Below are 18844 nucleotides of genomic sequence, written 5' to 3'. Positions count from 1 at the left end.
TGAGCTGCTTTTGTCTTGTTTCTTCATTTTGGGGTTTGGGGGGGAACTTATCTTGGGTTATTTTGGAGTCTAAAGGTTGGATCTGAGGTTGCTACCTCAGATCTGGAATGGAGGAGGGTTAGAATGCAGGAAAGTCCCTGTGTTGAGTGTTGGATGAAGCTATCTTGTCCAAACCTTAGCCCTAATGTGCAAAATGCATAGATCTCTTTGGATTCACGTAAAGATTGCCACTTTACGTGATGGATGAGTTGTAGGAGGCTAGATCTATGTTTTGGATCAATTGCATGGTCTGGAACGCTTCTGTTTGGATTCAGACCGGTGGTACTCGGCGAGTCACATGGGTGGACTCGACGAGTTGCTTGAAGACGAGTTGAGACTCGACGAGTTGGAAGAACAACTCGGCGAGTTGGATGAAGATGGTATGGAACTCGACGAGTTGGAAGAACAACTCAGCGAGTAGGTTGAAGATAGCCTTAGACTCGGCGAGTCTGTTCTTGGACTCGGCGAGTCTTGTCGAAGAGTCCCAATATTTTCTGGTTGAGTCGAAGAATCGGCGAGTCAAGGGATGACTCGGTGAGTTATGTACGAATGGACTCAGAGTTGTTGGACTCGGCGAGTCTCGGGGTGACTCGGCGAGTTAGGTCGCGGATTGAGTGAAGTTTTGAGTTGGGAACTCGGCGAGTCATAGGGTTGACTCGGCGAGTAGGGTCAGTCAGGGGTTGACTTTGACCCAGTCTTTGACCAAGGGTTGACCAGTGGTTTCCAGGGGTATTTTGGTAATTCTTGGTTATGTTTTTGAGTTCAGTGCATTGGTGGCTGTCCAGTGGTGGAGATCGTATCAGGGATCGGAGCAGTTCGGGTTATCTGTTCAGTCGGCAGTTTCAAGGTGAGTTATCCTCACTATATCTATAGGATTTAAGGCACCAAGGCTGACCCTTTTATCGGATGGAAATCCGGGTAATTGTCTGTTGTATGATATTGCGGGATATGGGCCGGAAGGCATTACATGTTGTGAGCCGGAAGGCAATGCGATGTAGACCGGAAGGTCATGGCCTGGAAAGGCGTATGTGCATAATTATTTTGTTGGCTGAGTCGTAGGGTGATGTTATGCTAGTGATCGGCTAGACTGGTATCTTGGTTAGGGTAATGATATGTTATGTCATCTGTTGATCGATTTGCTAACTGTGAACTGCTATATGATTACATGTTATGTGTATGGTCGTCTGGTCTGGAGTGTAACCCGGTATGCACGGTTGTTCTATGTTCTGTCATGATATATATATATATATATATATATATATATATATATATATATATATATATATATATATATATATATATATGCTTTTACGTTGCGGGCCGGAAGGCGATATGTTATGGGCCGGAAGGCATTATGTTATGGGCCGGAAGGCAATGTGTTATGGGCCGGAAGGCATTACGCAATGGGCCGGAAGGCGATATGTTTGGACCGAAAGGTTGTGGCCTGGAAGGGCGTATATGTGGTTGGTATTTTGGGGGTATCTCACTAAGCTTTCGGGCTTACAATTGTGGTTTTATGTTTTCAGGTTCTCAGGAGTCTGTGGCAAGGCAAAGGCGTGATCGTACCGTTCCTCGCGTTGGTGTTTTATGAAATGGACCTGGGAAATACTTTGTTAAATAATGTATTGAAAACCTTTTTTTGTAACAATGTTATTAAAATGGGTTGTTTTTTGAAAAGTTTTAATTGTTTCGAAATTTTGGTTGTTACAAGTTGGTATCAGAGCCTTGGTTTGAGTGAATTAGAGGAACACTTGTGTGACTTCAGTCTCAAATCGAGGAAGGTTTTAAAAGAGAAATTAAAATGGTTTTAAAATTTAGTAAAAGGAGGACGTGGAGGTACGATCAGCCGGAGCCAGTAAGTAACCCCAAATTACCATTCATGACATTGTTTTATTGAGCTTTGATAGAACAACATGCTAGAGTTAGGCTAGGGATCTTCAGGAATTCGTGTTAATGTTGCCTGATTGTGATGCCTGTAGCCTAGGGTTCCTTATGGGAGATTCTCAGTGTTCCCCTAGTGGTGAGGGTTGAGAGTTGTTATGCATGTTTCTCTAAGGTGTTGTGGTAGTACTTCATACAAATATGGGTAGGTGTGGAAGGTAGTATGGGCCCGTACTACAGAAAGCACAGGACCCATACGCGTATCAGGGAAACCATGACCTCTAGGGTTGGGTTGAGAGTCGGTTCCCGGGATAGTGGGAAGAGTCTGAGGTTTTCTAATATATTTTCAGTATGGAGATTTCGAGGCATGCTGGAAGCGGATCCGGGTCAGGATCGGGTGCAGGAGGAGGAGTTGCGGACGGGTCAGTACCGCCCGAGATTATTGGTCAGATGAGCTCGTGCGAGTTGGATGCGAGGATTCGCGAGATCCTGCATGATGAGGTTGCTGCATTGTTCCGAGCTGAGTTGCCGGAGTTGTTTGGGTCGATCAAGACCGCCATGGTTGAGTATTTTGATGAGCGCTATGCGGCTCTCGCGGAGACGGCTGTCGCGGCGGCTACAGTGGCTGTAGCAGCAGTAGGGGGAGGAGCTGATAAGGATTTTCAGTATCGGGACTTCGATAATACGGAGCCTCCCACCTTCGATGGAGTTCAAAACCCGATTGTTGCTATGAGATGGTTATCGGACGTGGAGGGGTGTTTCTTCATGAGTTCATGCCCTGGTGATCAGAGGGTGAGGTGTGCTCTGAACCTGTTGAGGCTCGGGGCAAATGATTGGTGGAGGTTGACCACGGGGTCATATTTGGATGCGCAGAGGGCTGCGATTTCATGGGATCAGTTCAGAGAGATGTTCGGTACTCGTTATGTTCCGCAGGCAGAGAGGGAGAGGTTGGCTCGGGAGTTCCTCGAGCTGAAGCAGGTTTCGGAGTCGGTGACGGAAATCACCAGAATGTTCACTGAGAGGGCGATGTTCTGCCCTGAGTTCGCTTCGGAGCAGGCTCAGATGTCCCGATATCTGAGTATGCTAAAGAGAGACATCAGACAGTTTGTGTCCGCACAGAGGTGCGGGATATTGTTGGAGTTGCAGGAGGCCGCCCGGCGGCGTGAGTTAGAGATTGAGTTGCAGTTGCGTGAGCTGAGGCAAGCTCCGGTTCAGTCGGAGCCGGCAACGAAACGGTCTAAGACCGTTGATTCCAGGATGGGGGATCGGAGCAGCCACACTTGTGGGAAGTGTGGGAGGAGTCACACCGGAATTTACAGGTCCGGTGGTGCATGCCGCAAGTGCGGAAAGGAGGGACACTATGCAAGGGATTGTCGGCGGTTAGCGCCGGTTCGGGATTTGAGGATTTGCTATCATTGTCGTCAGGTTGGACGTATGAGGGTCAACTATCCACAGTTTTCCGCTGGAGCGGTGCAGGCTCCAGCACCGGCCACTTTGAGGATTTCAGGAGAAGGTCAGGGTGGAGCGGAGCCCCCAAGGGCTCAGGGTCGTGCTTATTAGATTGCGGCAGAGGAGGTCAGAGCAGTGCCGGATACAGCTGCGGGTATGTTTCTTTCTGGATGTCATGTTATCTTGCGATTATTATGGTGTATTGTTTGTGTTGGTATCCGTTGTTCCTTGAGGGTTTGGCATGGTTATGGATTTGCGATTCGGGTTTTCGTCTTGGTATCCGTTGTTCCTTGAGGGTTTGGCATGGTTATGGATTTGTGATTCGAGTTTTCGTCTTGGTATCTGTTGTTCCTTGAGGGTTTGGCATGGTTATAGTTTGGTGTTTGTGCTTTCGTTGGTTATCATTCGTGAGGGTTATTAGTGGAGATGCAACATTGGGTTGAAGGTCGGGTAGCATCAGCTTTCCGAGGAGTGGTTAGATACAGTTTGAGTTTCTTTCGAGCGGGTTAATCAGTGTTGATATGAGATCTCGTTAAGGTTGTTTATGCTTGTGGGAAGCAGTCCGCGTGTAAGTGTTCTCTTTGTGCAGGGTTGTTCTGGAAGGTCGGTGATGGCGATCGGTGGTTGTTAATCAGTGCTATAAGTGGGGGAGAATTGGAGAATTCTCCAGGAGATCGATGAGTACTTGAGGGTGCTTAGCTGTTGGGATTCAGCAGTGTTCTGCCAGCCCAGAGTATAGTCTGATAGGAGCGAGTGTCGGGCGTGCGGGGCAGGATACAAACCTAGGGCATTTGATTGTGGAGGCCTGGGAACAGGCCGGGACCGAGTATGCATGATGGAATTAGAGTTCGGAAACCCCCCCCCCCTGGAGGGCTGGAACGGTATGCATGGGAGGATTTCCGGGGGTGATAGCCCGGAATGATGAATGATAGTTGAGCGGTCCAGAATGGGTTGAAGGCCTGGTAAGACGGTCCAGTCATACTGAAGACTCTGCAGGTATTGTTGGATCTGTTTGAGGATATGGATTGGGTATGTCGCAGTGTGTTTGCATTAGAAGGTCTGGCCCCGGGAAGTGATCTTGGTGAGTTGAGATAGTGCATGGGCTTGAGGGTCCCTTGCGATGAGAGTCATAATATATGTGTTGGATGGATAGCGGATACGCTATGAGAGGGTGGTGTAGCGTTAGGCGAGCACCGTGGCACTTATCGGAGTGACAATGTGGTCGAGTGGTTTCCTTGGTAAAGGAAGAGAGAGTGAGGTGTAACTCCGAGAGGGAGTGCAAGTTCACGGAAGTAAGAATGGCAGAGCAGAGTTATGAATCGAGTACTTCGAGTATGGTTTGAGCAGCATGTTTACGGCAGTGGAATAGGAGCTTATCCGGTTTGGATGCCTGTTGAGGTTGCGAAGGGAATTCCGCAGGTGTAGAGCCAAGAGGCTCGGAAAGGATGCAAGGAGAGAGTCTTAAACTCTCAGTGTGATTTTGATCAGGGTATGGGGTATGTATTAGTGTCTTATCCGGGGGATGTTTGAGGATATTATCAGTGTATCAGGTTTTCCCAACCTGAGGGTGTTAGGACTAGTTCAGCATGCGTATGCGGTTGCAAGGGGAGAACTCGTGGGAGTTGCTCTGAGATTGAGAATGGGTCTCTCAGTCGTCCCGGATTGGATAAAGTGGGATTCGGATCGGGGATCCGACGGCTCAAAGTTTTCTAACCCTTATGGGTCGAGTGATTATTGAGATTGGGGCAGTAATGCATCTTGGGTAATTCTCGGGTATCGAGTGTGATCATCATAGGGTACAGTCGGTGCCCGGTTCGAGACGGTGGTCAGGACACCGTAAAGGAAGGGAAAGTGTGTTCGAGTTTCGACGGGTATGCCTTGTGGGACCTTGTCCGGTTAAGGCCAGATGGCGTGTTGTGGGAACATCTTTGGAGATGTATTGCTGTAGGCTTCGGGGGCGAAGCCTAATTTAAGTGGGGGAGAATTGTAACATCCCGAAATAGCAAGAGTTGTGTGGAAGGGCTAAAAGTGTAATTTGGGAAAGAGTGACTCGTCGAGTCCATGGATGGACTCGGCGAGTAGAGTCGTGACTTGGTCACGTGTTAAATAGCCGACTCAACGAGTCATTGAGATGGACTCGGCGAGTAGGCGCTGAGTGGAGAAAATCCTAATTCTCGGGGTTGAGCCCTATATAAAGAGCATTATGTTTCCTCCCCAGCCTCTTTATCACCCCTTTGAGTCCCTGAAACCCTAAAATCGTGGAGAAGCACCATTGTTGAGTGGATTGGAGCTTGGAGAAGTAATTGTTGGAGAAAGTTTGGAAGTTTGAAGGTGTGGAGCAAGGGGTTTTGCTTGGATTCGAGTTTCCTTGCAGATTAGGGCATTCTTTGAAGGTAAAATCTCGTTCTTGAGCTGCTTTTGTCTTGTCTCTTCATTTTGGGGTTTGGGGGGAACTTATCTTGGGTTATTTTGGAGTCTAAAGGTTGGATCTGAGGTTGCTACCTCAGATCTGGAATGGAGGAGGGTTAGAATGCAGGAAAGTCCCTGTGTTGAGTGTTGGATGAAGCTATCTTGTCCCAAACCTTAGCCCTAATGTGCAAAATGCATAGATCTCTTTGGATTCACGTAAAGATTGCCACTTTACGTGATGGATGAGTTGTAGGAGGCTAGATCTATGTTTTGGATCAATTGCATGGTCTAGAACGCTTCTGTTTGGATTCAGACCGGTGGTACTCGGCGAGTCACATGGGTGGACTCGACGAGTTACTTGAAGACGAGTTGAGACTCGACGAGTTGGAAGAACAACTCGGCGAGTTGGATGAAGATGGTCTGGAACTCGACGAGTTGGATGAACCACTCGGCGAGTAGGTTGAAGATAGCCTTAGACTCGGCGAGTCTGTTCTTGGACTCGGCGAGTCTTGTCGAAGAGTCCCAATATTTTCTGGTTGAGTCGAAGAATCGGCGAGTCAAGGGATGACTCGATGAGTTATGTGCGAATGGACTCAGAGTTTTTGGACTCGGCGAGTCTCGGGGTGACTCGACGAGTTAGGTCGCGGATTCAGTGAAGTTTTGAGTTGGGAACTCGGCGAGTAGGGTCAGTCAGGGGTTGACTTTGACCCAGTATTTGACCAAGGGTTGACCAGTGGTTTCCAGGGGTATTTTGGTAATTGTTGGTTATGGTTTTGAGTTCAGTGCATTGGTAGCTGTCCAGTGGTGGAGATTGTATCAGGGATCGAAGCAGTTCGGGTTATCTGTTCAGTCGGCAGTTTCAAGGTGAGTTATCCTCACTATATCTATAGGGTTTAAGGCACCAAGGCCGACCCTTTTATCGGATGGAAATCCGGGTAATTGTCTGTTGTATGATATTGCGGGATATGGGCTGGAAGGCATTACATGTTGCGGGCCGGAAGGCAATGCGATGTGGACCGGAAGGTCATGGCCTGGAAAGGCGTATGTGCATAATTATTTTGTTGGCTGAGTCGTAGGGTGATGTTATGCTAGTGATCGGCTAGGCTGGTATCTTGGTTAGGGTAATGATATGTTATGTGATCTGTTGATCGATTTGCTAACTGTGAACTGCTATATGATTACATGTTATGTGTATGGTCGTCTGGTCTGGAGTGTAACCCGGTATGCACGGTTGTTCTATGTTCTGTCATGATATATATATATATATATATATATATATATATATATATATATATATATATATATATATATATATATATATATATATATATGCTTTTACATTGCGGGCCGGAAGGCGATATGTTATGGGCCGGAAGGTATTATGTTATGGGCCGGAAGGCAATGTGTTATGGGCCGGAAGGCATTACGCAATGGGCCGGAAGGCGATATGTTTGGACCGGAAGGTTGTGGCCTGGAAGGGTGTATATGTGGTTGGTATTTTGGGGGTATCTCATTAAGCTTTCGGGCTTACAGTTGTGGTTTTATGTTTTCAGGTTCTCAGGAGTCTGTGGCAAGGCAAAGGCGTGATCGTACCGTTCCTCGCGTTGGTATTTTATGAAATGGACCTGGGAAATACTCTGTTAAATAATGTATTGAAAACCTTTTTTTGTAACAACGTTATTAAAATGAGTTGTTTTTTGAAAAGTTTTAATTGTTTCGAAATTTTGGTTGTTACACATTGAAACTATAAAAGATGGTTTCAAAGACATGCTAAAAGATATTTGTAGTTCTAGCAACGCTCGTTATCATAATTATATGCAATTTTGTGTCGATGCGAATGCCCTCTTTTTAGGTCCGAATTGGGAAAATAATACATGATGGAACTCCACTTGCAAAATGTTTGAATGTGTCTTACGTCAAAAAGATACTTTAAAAATGAGGTTACGACTTATCCGGAATCAAGTTGGGATACTATCAAACTTGTTACGGACATGCTTGATGTTTTAAAAAAAACAACTACTTTTTTATCGGGTGTTTATTATCCTACAAGTTGTTTAGTTTTAAACTAATTTTTTTTAATGTGTGCGAAAATAAATGAGTTTGAAATGAGGAGCATAATGTTTGCTAATATGATGAAACCGGTGAAAGCAAAGTTAAAAAAATATTTTCAAGAAATGTCTCCCATTATTACTTGTTCCGCCGCTTTGAATCCGGCTCTAAATGTTGGGGGGGGGGGGGGGGGGGGGTGAGACTTTAATTGAAAATATTTGTTACGATTTGGGTTTAATGGATGATGACATAGATTATGCATCAAAGGAACTTTTAAAATTTAACAAAGTTTTCCAAAATTTATTTGAAGTTTATTTAACAAAATATGGTTCAACAAACATTCATGATATGATGCAAAATACGGGGGCATCCGGATCCACTTCTCACCAAAATAACGAAACAATTAGGCTTTATAATACTTTGAGGAATGAAAATTCCAAACGAGCTCGGTCTAACACCCCAAGTAGCGAGCTCGGGAGGTACATTGGTTCCGATTTGTTGTCTCAAATGAGTATTCAAGAGTTTGAAAATTTTGATATCTTGGCTTGATGGAAAGGAAAGGAAACCCAATTTCCGATTCTAACCGCTATGGCCCGTGATCTACTAAGCTCCCAAGCTTCTACGGTAGCTTCGGAATCGGCTTTTTCTGTTAGTGGCAGGGTAATATCACCAAGAAGAGCAAAACTAACCCCTTTGTCGGTGGAAGTGTGCATTTGCTTGAAATGCTACCTTGATGGCGTGGAAATGATACAAGACATTGAAGTACTAGAAGGCACATCGTTGCATGCCGAAGCACAAGTACATGAGGAAGAAGTAGCGATGGGAATGTCGGTGTCACTCACCCTAGAAGAGATCGAGTATGAGGGAGGATTACACAACGACATGGCGGATGACGAATAAAAAAACAAAAATAAATTTTTTTTGGATGTTTTGTGTTTTTATGTTTGAAGATGTATTAGTTTGACAATTTGGATGTTTTGTGTTTTTATGTTTGAAGTTGTATTATATATTTCCAATATAAAAAAAAACAAAAAAAAAACAAAAAAAAAGTTGAAAATTACTCCAAAAAATGTGTTATTCAAGTTGAACAATTTTTTACATACATTATTTTTTTCTACATATACACAAACATAAAATTTAAAACCAAAAAAAAAGTTAATACATGAAAAGATATGTATATTATTAAACAAGGGAAAAAAAATCCTTTTGGACATGGTCCATATGGACGTGTATGTATATGTATATATGTAAGGCTTATTAGCATTTGCCTTCCCAATCCTCCAAACCACCTACTGTGAAAGCCAATTTTTTTTTGGTTTAAGACAATCTAGTGCTTTATACTCTATAAAAAAAAAAAAAAAAAAAAAAAAAAATTCCTATTTTACACTTATTAGCCCAATATATATATATAGAAAACCTTATTTGCGTCGAACCGGTTTTGGACCAGTTTTTTAACCTCTTTTTGAACCGGTTTTCTAAACCGGTTTCTCTTAAACCGAACTGGTTTACATATGTCAGATATTTTTGGAGCTGAACCGGTTTGGATGAGAACCGGTTTTGACTACTTTGACCCGAACCGAACCGGTTTTTTGAACCGGTCCGGTTCATAAAAAAAAAAGGTTTTTGCATCTCTACTCCAAAGTACGTCCGAGGGCAGGCCACTAGCTTAGCTTAATGGGCCCATTCACCGTTTGAAGCCCGTTAATAACCCGCCTGCAAATTTTGGTTATCCATGGCCTGGCTTTGAGCACCTCTAATTGTGATTAATGGAATTTTAGAATATTAAGTAACCGAAGATAAGAATTTCCCATAACCTTCGAATTCGCAAAATATAAATGTATCATCAAATAATCGTAAAACATCCTCAAAGTGGATATATCCTTCAGTGATGATGTTTCCCTTTTGTTTTCATCGACTGATATGTACATATGCAAGTGATATATGCACATGTGCATATGTTGTTTCAATCTTATTTGACTTTTAAGTGAGAGATACACATGAACATATGCACTAGCACATGCAGAGATATGCATATATATAAGCATAGCCAACACAAAACAAGTTCTGGTTTATTTACAAAACTACATGGATGAAGATGAAATTTGATTTAATTACAAAAACCGCCTTATGAAGGCGAAATCTGATTTATTTACAAAAACCAAAACCAATTCTATAAAAAACGATTGTCTTACCATCATTGCACGCCATTGTTGGTATAGCCCCACCGCTTGTTTCGCCACCCACTATAGTCAAACCGCCGCCCACCTGAGCGTCACCTCCTGCATCTGCATCTGTAAAATCCGGCAGATGTTGATCTCCATCTACATAGCAATCTCCATTATGAAATGAGAGGAAAATCAAATATTGTTTATCTTGTTTGGTTACTTTCTAAAATGTCCATTAAAAAGAAATCATTTCATTACAAAAATACCATCTTATTTATAAATTCATATCATCTGCTACTTCTTTTGATAATATGTCTATTATTTTCCTTATTTGTTCAGTTTTGAGTTCCTTTTTTTTTTTTATCTTGCCTCATATGATTTATATTCTACTATAAACTCGTTTACTCACCACTTATATATTGATGTGACATGAGACTCTCATGATGAGAGTGTGCAGTGTGCTATCCCATTAGGACATTGTACACTCGTATACATGAAATAGGAAGAGCATATATAAATGAAACAAGAACTTATAAAATTAAATATTAATTTATATGTTATATTTTTATTGTAACTTGATCATTATGTTTTTTTTAACCGTATACAAATATTACTTTTGGCCAAAACTAAAAAATCTGAAAAGCAAAACAGTAGCAAATATAAAAAATAGGGCCAAAATATGAGGAAAATTCTACCAAAACTGTTATATATATAAAAATAAATAAATAAAAAAAAAAAAAAAAAAAAAAAGTAACGCCAAAACTGAGAAAAAATAGGGAAAAAAGTGAATATATTGAAAGGTTCAGTGTTAAAACTAGAAACATTAAAATGTTATAGGACCAAAATTGACATAAAAGTAAAAGTTTTGGCCAAAACCGAGAAAAAAAAGGATGGGGCCGAAACTGAAAATATTGAAAGTTTTGGGCCAAAATAAAAAACAATAAATTTTTTGGGGGCAAAATTGAAAAGAATGAAAGTTAGTTATAACAATAAGACCAAAAGTGAAATATTAAAAGTGTTGGGTCAAGAAAACAATGAAAGCTTTTAGCACCAAAATCGAAAAACAACCAAGTTTTACTATAACAATACGATCAAAACCAAAAATATAGAAAGTTTTGAAGCCAAAATTAAAATAATGGAAATTTTTGGTCCAAAATTAAAGACAATAAAATTGTACTATTTATAGTGTCACATATCAACAATTGTATATATTTATAAGGTCGTAGGGGTAGAGGTGTGATAATGTTACCGACTATATGCATACATGGAGCATATTTTCGTTGGTGAACACCATCCCTCAACCAATCGTAGGCGTAGGGGTGTGATAATGTTACCAACTATATGCATACATGGAGCATATTTCCGTTGGTGAACACCATCTCTCAACCAATTGATTTGCCGGAAGTAGTTTTTACCTTTTGCCGGAAGTAGTTTTTACCTATAGAAGTTTATCGATCTCTCTTTCATTATTAACCGTTCAAACTCTTACTATTTCTTTTTAATTTACCGATGATAATGTTAAAACACCACACCCTAATTAGTTTTGCCATTGGCAAAAATATCACTTTCGACTTATGATTTCATTGATAAATTGTTTGTCAGATCTTTTTAACTAAAATAATTTAAGTTTTAAGTATCTTAATACATTTTTGACTTTGAGGGATGAGTGTATCAGCCCAAATTTTTCAATAAAAATTTTCATTTTTAATTTAACAAAACCGTTATCAATGAACACATATACCAATTACAATTGTTTTCAAAATCCACGGTATCAAACATTTTATTCATATATCAGAGTGTTCCAACAAAAACATCGGAGAGTGCATGTCGCGCCATCATGTCGGGCTCTTGCCCATAGGCTCTGAAGTATCTAAAACAACCAACAAATTATAAGCTAATGCTTAGTGAGTTCCCCACATGTCATCCCCCCCCCCCCCCCCCCCAATGGTCTTTACCTATGATGCCATGGGCTCCTCCACATGGTCTGATATCCGACTGTCACAGGCTCCCCCGGGGTCTTCCATGCAAATAACACGAAGTCAACTAGCATACCAGTATCACATAAATAACTATCATACTACATAACACATATATAACATATAAGGAGGTCGTGGACTCCTTCCAGGGTCTTACTCCAGGATGTCGTGGGCTCCCCTCAGGGTCTTAGACCTACGTGTCATTGTCTCCCCCATGTGGTCTTAACTACTTGTCATGGGCTCCCCCTCATGATCTGATATTCGACTGCTACGAGCTCCCCTTGGGGTCTTCCATATCTAGTCAATAAAGTACTAGTACATCCACATATACATGCATATCAGATATATCAGTAGTGAATCCACAATAAACACTACAACTAACCGAATGAGCCGACCTTGGTACCTAACTTTGTCAAAACCTGCGACTCCAACTCAACTGCCTATAACCACCATGTGACTAACTTTTTCAAAATCCCAAAATACCAAAAATACCTTTAAAGTCAAACTTGGTCAACCATGGTCAAAGTCAAGGTCAACGGTCAAGGTCAACAGTCCACGTTGACCCCAACTTCTCGAGTGCATCTAACAACTCGTCGAGTTCCTTCAGAGTTAGAAAACCGGGAAAAACTCTAGCCAACTCGCCGAGTTGTCTCATCAACCCGCCAAGTCTACTCAGCATCCAGAAGACGGGGCAACTCGATCCAACTCGTCACGTTGCTAGGGCAATTCGTCGAGTTTTCCCAATCTTAACCTATTAAGCCCTTTTCGGTTGAATTTAAAGCTCCAAACAACATATCCATCCCCCTATGGTGTAGTTACCACGTAAAGTTGCCAACTTTATGTACATACAAGGCCTTAATAGGCTAAAACACCCAAAAATAAAGCTTATGAAGAGGTTTAGGGCATCGAGAAGGGCCAAGACTAGATAAAGTCGACAACTTTATGTCTATAGGGCCTAGAGGAGTCCAGATCTAAAAACCATGTCCTCATGACAAGCTCAAACCCGAGAGTGGCTCCATTTTTCCCTAGGAATGACCATATTCTTACATAAGGGAAGATCTAAGAAATGGAAAGCCAAGGTAAAGGCTTTTTTACCTCCAAACGATTGCTAACACAGAGTAGATGTCAGATCTACAACCTCTCCCTTTGCTCCAACCTCTTCAAGCTCCAAATTCCTTTACAACCACACCAAAATCACTCTCCAAGGCTCTCACACACGCTCAAGAAAATGTAAAGCTCGAATTAGGGTTTCTCTGGGCTGTAAAGACGATGACCTTCATGAACCATAAGTTCTTTATATAGGGTGCAAAACTCGGAAAATTAGGGTTTTCCTTTCCAACGTCTACTCATTGAGTTGAGGCCTTGCCACTCGTCGAGTAGACCTTTCATCCCGCGTCCAAAATAATGCCTACTCGACTAGTTGGAGCTCCCCAACTCGTCGATTCCCAGTTCAAAACCCTAAAATGTTAGAGAAATAATTGATACCTGAAACAAGCGTTACAATGAGCATGAGACATAATAAATATCAGCTGTCGGTATCAAATCAATACCAATTTGAGATTTTGAATACCGAATTGGATATAAATTCAATAACCGAACTATCATTATTGATATCAGTATTGGGAATTGTAACACTCGATTTTCCATAACAAGTATTATTTTACAAAACATAGATATTATGAGTTGAGTAAATGAGATAAAGCCTTGAGTTACTTTATTTTTGGAAATGATATTTAGCAAAAGATAATTAAATGATGTTATGGAGCTCGTTGAGAGGATTCCGCAGAGATATCATAAAAAATGGAGTTCGTATGATGAAGTTATGATCGTTTGAAGATTTGATGAAAACACACTACTATATTGAGAAAGTCAACGGAAATAAAGTCAACGATCAAACCTTTGACCCTCACGATGTGAGTAGCATGAATTGACGAAAACATGTGGCGAAAGCGCATGGCATGTGGCAGAAACTGGTATAAACATTTCTCACGACGTGAGAGGTATATGCTGATGACGTGAGCATCCCCAAAGTATAAATATGAGTGTTCTTGATTCGTTTTGAAGTATTTTGGCATACGCAAGGAGGGATGCTGCTCGGGAGCCATTATGGGGAGTATATACCATAGATATTATGTTGGCATACAGGTGATACAGAGTTGAGTTGCGGGATACAATGATGTATCTTTTACCCGATAAATTGTGTTTATGATATTTTATTATTATTAGATATATTAGACGCATGTAAGGGTTTTGAGTTTTCGTTATATGGAGTTGTTATGAACATTTTGGCTAGATTAGTGAGAAAATCTTATGATTAATATCATGTTTGGTTGACAAGGGTTATAAACCCTATAACTTGGGAAATACCCGATATGATAGATTTAGCCATGCACTTACGAGTTAAGCCTATTATAATTATTAGTGAGTCTGGACAGATTCCAAGGGATTTATTATTTAATAATAATTGATTTTATCATGTGACGAGCTGATAAATAGTGTTAGAGTAAATTTGAGACTGGAATAAGCTTGTCGACTTACCGGGTGAGTGGCACTACTCTAATATCCATATTTGTGATACTTGTGATGCTTGTTGTTTAGAATATTAGTTGTTGATTGAGAGATTGATGAAACGTTGAGAAATAGATTATAAATGAGAGATTGAATTATATTAATAAATTAATATTTGATCTATAAATATATTATGATTGGAAGATATCACACTTGATATATTGGTCATTGACCATGGGTGTAACGACCCAATTTCCACGTCCAAAAATTTCATTTTTAAAAACATTACTTTTCGAAAATGTTAAAAGATAAAACCTTGTTTGACCAATCTACATTGCAACATAAACCATGTTCAAAGACAAGTCATACAACAAATCGAAACATCAAAGTATAAATCCCAAGAACATCTAGTAAATGCGGAACCAATGTGTGTGCGTGATGTGCCGCTACCGAGCCAACTCCTTCCCCTTCGATGAAGAGGTACCTGAAACCAAAACTGTAAACTGTAAGCACAAAGCTTAGTGAGTTCCCCCATCATACCACATACCATACAACACATAACATACATATTGCCAGGCTATTCTGGGGTGCCTGACTACCCGGTAAGGCCATTCTGGGGTGCCGACTACCCGTGCGGCCATTCTGGGGTGCCATCCTACCCATGTCAAGCCATTTTGGGGTGTTGACCTACCCGTTTCAAGCCATTCTGGGGTGCTGACTACCCTTTGGTCCTAACAACCGAACTCGGGGACTAGTCCCCTCATACTACCTCTATCGCATATAACATAACAAGCCAGCATGCAAACATATCATCACATACTATCAGACGTATCTGGGGTGTCTGATTACCCTTCAGTCCTAACAACCGAACTCTACTACATACAACATATCATGCTAGCATATAACATATCAGGTAATAGCAAACCTAGATGATATCACAAAGACAATCATCTATCATACATCTCCTACTGGTGGGCCGACATTGTGGCCTTTGACCCACCGCTACTAGAAGGTAACTCACCTCGGAGTAGCTGTTGATCTTCGTGGGAATAGTCTGACTGCTGCTACTGCTGCTGTTCCGGAAATCCTCTAGCTGTATTCCCACCAAAACCTTAGTCAAAAACTGCTAACTGACCTTTGGATAAAGTGACCATTTACCCCTGATCATGCCCTAAGTCAAATTCAGAGTCAACTTCCAGTTGACCCGACTCGCCGAGTTGGCTCGCCAACTCGACGAGTCCATGTCCAAACGACTGACCTGAATTATGTTTCTACTCGTCGAGTTAGGCGTCGACTCGAAGAGTTCCCCTTCTAAACTAATGTTCAAGTCCTTCATCCTACTCGCCGAGTTGTATGAACAACTCGCCGAGTTCATCTTCATCCGATGAACAAGTTATACTGTGACTCGCCGAGTTGTATGAACAACTCGCCGAGTCTGATCTTGATCTAAGGAGATTGCCTTGAACTCGCCGAGTCAGGGCATCGACTCGCTGAGTTCCACTATGGGTGAGTTTTAGCTTCCAACTCACCGAGTCCCTCCTGGACTCACCACGCGACTCGACATAACAAAAAGGGGACAGACCCGGAGACTCGCGACTGGACTCGCCGAGTCAGATGAGCGACTCGCTGAGTCCGCTCCATGCAAGAGCTAAAAATGCGATTTTGCTCGAATCCAATCCATGTCATTCGTAGATCTGAGCTCCTAGAGCATGAATAACACGTAAAGTTTCCAACTTTACGTGTAAATATCCATGTATGGGATTTAGGGTTCAAAATGCACCAAAAGAGTAGATCTAAGGTTTATATGCAATATGGGCTCATAAAGGTAGTGGATCTGAGCTCCTGGAGCTCAACTATGCTTGGATCTAGAGACCAATCAACTTATTCCGAATTATCATGCACATACAAGCTTGGAAATCAGCCAAGAATGTCTTAAATGAAGCCTTAAGCATAGAAACATGGGGAAAATGGGATATACCTCAAAGGAACTACTGAGAGAATACAATGGTGCTTGGATGGCTTCCCTTCTTCTGGATCTACTTCCCTTCTTCTTCAAAACCTTCAAGTACACACAATAATTGCTTCAACTCTTCAAAGAACAAGCTTAAACGAGGGTTGGGAGCTCTAGGGGGTGAATGGGGGCTGGCTTGGGGCGGAAAGGGGGATTAAATAGGGTGCAAACCCCAGAAACTTAGGGTTTCATCCAACAGCGGTGACTCGCCGAGTCCAGGATATGGACTCGCCGAGTTGCCAACTTAAACGCATCCCGGGGGTCTCGTCCCTACTCGGAGAGTCGGACCTATGACTCGCCGAGTCCAAGGCTTAAAAAGGAAAATACTCAATTAAGATTTACATACCAGGAACCAGGTGCTATAAATCTCCCCCACTTATTTTAGACTTCGTCCTCGAAGTCTGCTGCTCAATCCTGGAACAGCTCGGGGTAATGCTCCATCATCTCATCCAACAGCTCCCAAGTCCACTCCGAACCCTTGCGGTGCTGCCATTGCACCTTCACTAACTCCACCCTTTTGTTTCTCAAATCCTTCGACTTCCTGTCGAGGATTGCAACTGGGCGCTCAATGTAATTCAGGCTGTCAACGACCTGAATATCCTCCAACGGCACTACTGCTGAATCATCCACTAAGCACTTCCGCAGCTGAGAGACATGGAAAGTGTTGTGGATCTGGCTGAGCTCGTCCGGCAGATCCAACCTATACGCCACCTTGCCCACTCGGGCTACAACCCTGAGCGGTCCGATAAATCTCGGGCCCAATTTGCCCCGCTTCCTGAATCGAATGATGCCTTTCCAAGGCGACACCTTCAGGAGAACCATATCCCTGACTTGGAACTCCAAGTCGGATCGACGCTTGTCGGCGTAACTTTTCTACCGACTCTGAGCGGTCTGAAGACTGCTCCGAACCTGCTGGATCCTCTCGGTCGTCTCGATCACCACCTCGGTGCTCCCCATGACCCTCTGGCCAACTTCACCCCAACATATCGGGGTTCTGCACCTTCGCCCGTACAACATCTCGAATGGGGGACGGTCAATACTCGCGTGGTAGCTGTTGTTGTATGAGAACTCAGCCAAGGGAAGATAGGTATCCCAGCTACCATCGAAATCTAGCACACATGCCCGTACATTTCCTCCAAAGTCTGGATGGTCCGCTCGCTCTGACCATCCGTCTGTGGGTGAAAGGCGGTGCTAAAATGAAAACGAGTGCCCAACTCGTCATGAAACTTCTTCCAAAATCTAGAAGTGAATCGCACATCCCGGTCTGATATCACTGACACCGGCACCCCGTACCGCGCTACTATCTCCCTGATGTAGATATCGGCCAACTTCTCGGCCGAGATGCTTTCCTGGATCGGAATAAAATGGGCGCTCTTGGTCAATCGATCCACGATGACCCAAATCGAATCTACTCCGCGCGTAGTCCTGGGAAGCTTTGTGATAAAATCCATCGTGATGTCTTCCCATTTCCACAACGGGATGTCCAACGGCTGCATCTTCCCATGCGGTCTCTGATGTTCGGCCTTGACCTTCCTGCATGTCAAGCACCGCTCGACGTACCATGCCACATCCCGTTTCATGCAGGGCCACCAATAATCTAGACGAAGATCCCTATACATCTTCGTCGCCCCGGGATGAATAAAGAATCAGGACTTGTGCGCCTCCTCCATCAAGATCTGACGCACGCCTCCGTGATACGGCACCCACACCATGCGGTGTAGTGTCAATAGTCCTCGACTATCATAATTGAAGGAGGAAATCTGACCCACCACACGCTCGCTCTTCCGATGTTCCTCCTTGATAGCCTCCTGTTGAGCCTTCCGAATTTGCTCCAACAGGGGAGTCACCACAGTCATCCTCATGCAAATATCCCTGATCAGCGCCGCCTTGTGGCTAAGCGCATCGGCCACCATGTTGGCCTTTCCCGGGTGGTAAAGGATCTCACAATCATAATCCTTCACCACGTCCAACCATCGACGCTGCCTCATGTTCAGATTGGGCTGATCCATGAGGTACCTCAAACTCTTGTGGTCCATGTAAATGGTACATCGAACCCCGTAGAGGTAATGCCGCCAAATCTTGAGGGTGAAAACTACCGCCCCCAACTCCAAATCATGCGTCGGGTAGTTCTCCTCGTGAGGCTTGAGCTGCCTCGAGGCGTAGGCAATGACATGCCCTCTCTGCATCAATACCGCGACCAACCCTGAAATAGACGCGTCACAATAAACCACAAAATCCTCTACACCCTCTGGCACGGCTAAGATCGGCGCCTCGCACAATCTCTGTCTCAGTGTCTCAAATGTTGCCTACTGCTCGGGTCCCCACTGGAAAACCACGGCTTTCTTCGTCAACCGTGT

The sequence above is a fragment of the Lactuca saligna genome, chromosome 8 (genome assembly GCF_052625555.1).
Source record: "Lactuca saligna cultivar CGN05327 chromosome 8, ASM5262555v1, whole genome shotgun sequence".
Lineage (NCBI taxonomy): Eukaryota > Viridiplantae > Streptophyta > Magnoliopsida > Asterales > Asteraceae > Lactuca > Lactuca saligna.
Note: the sequence above shows the minus strand (reverse complement) of the source record.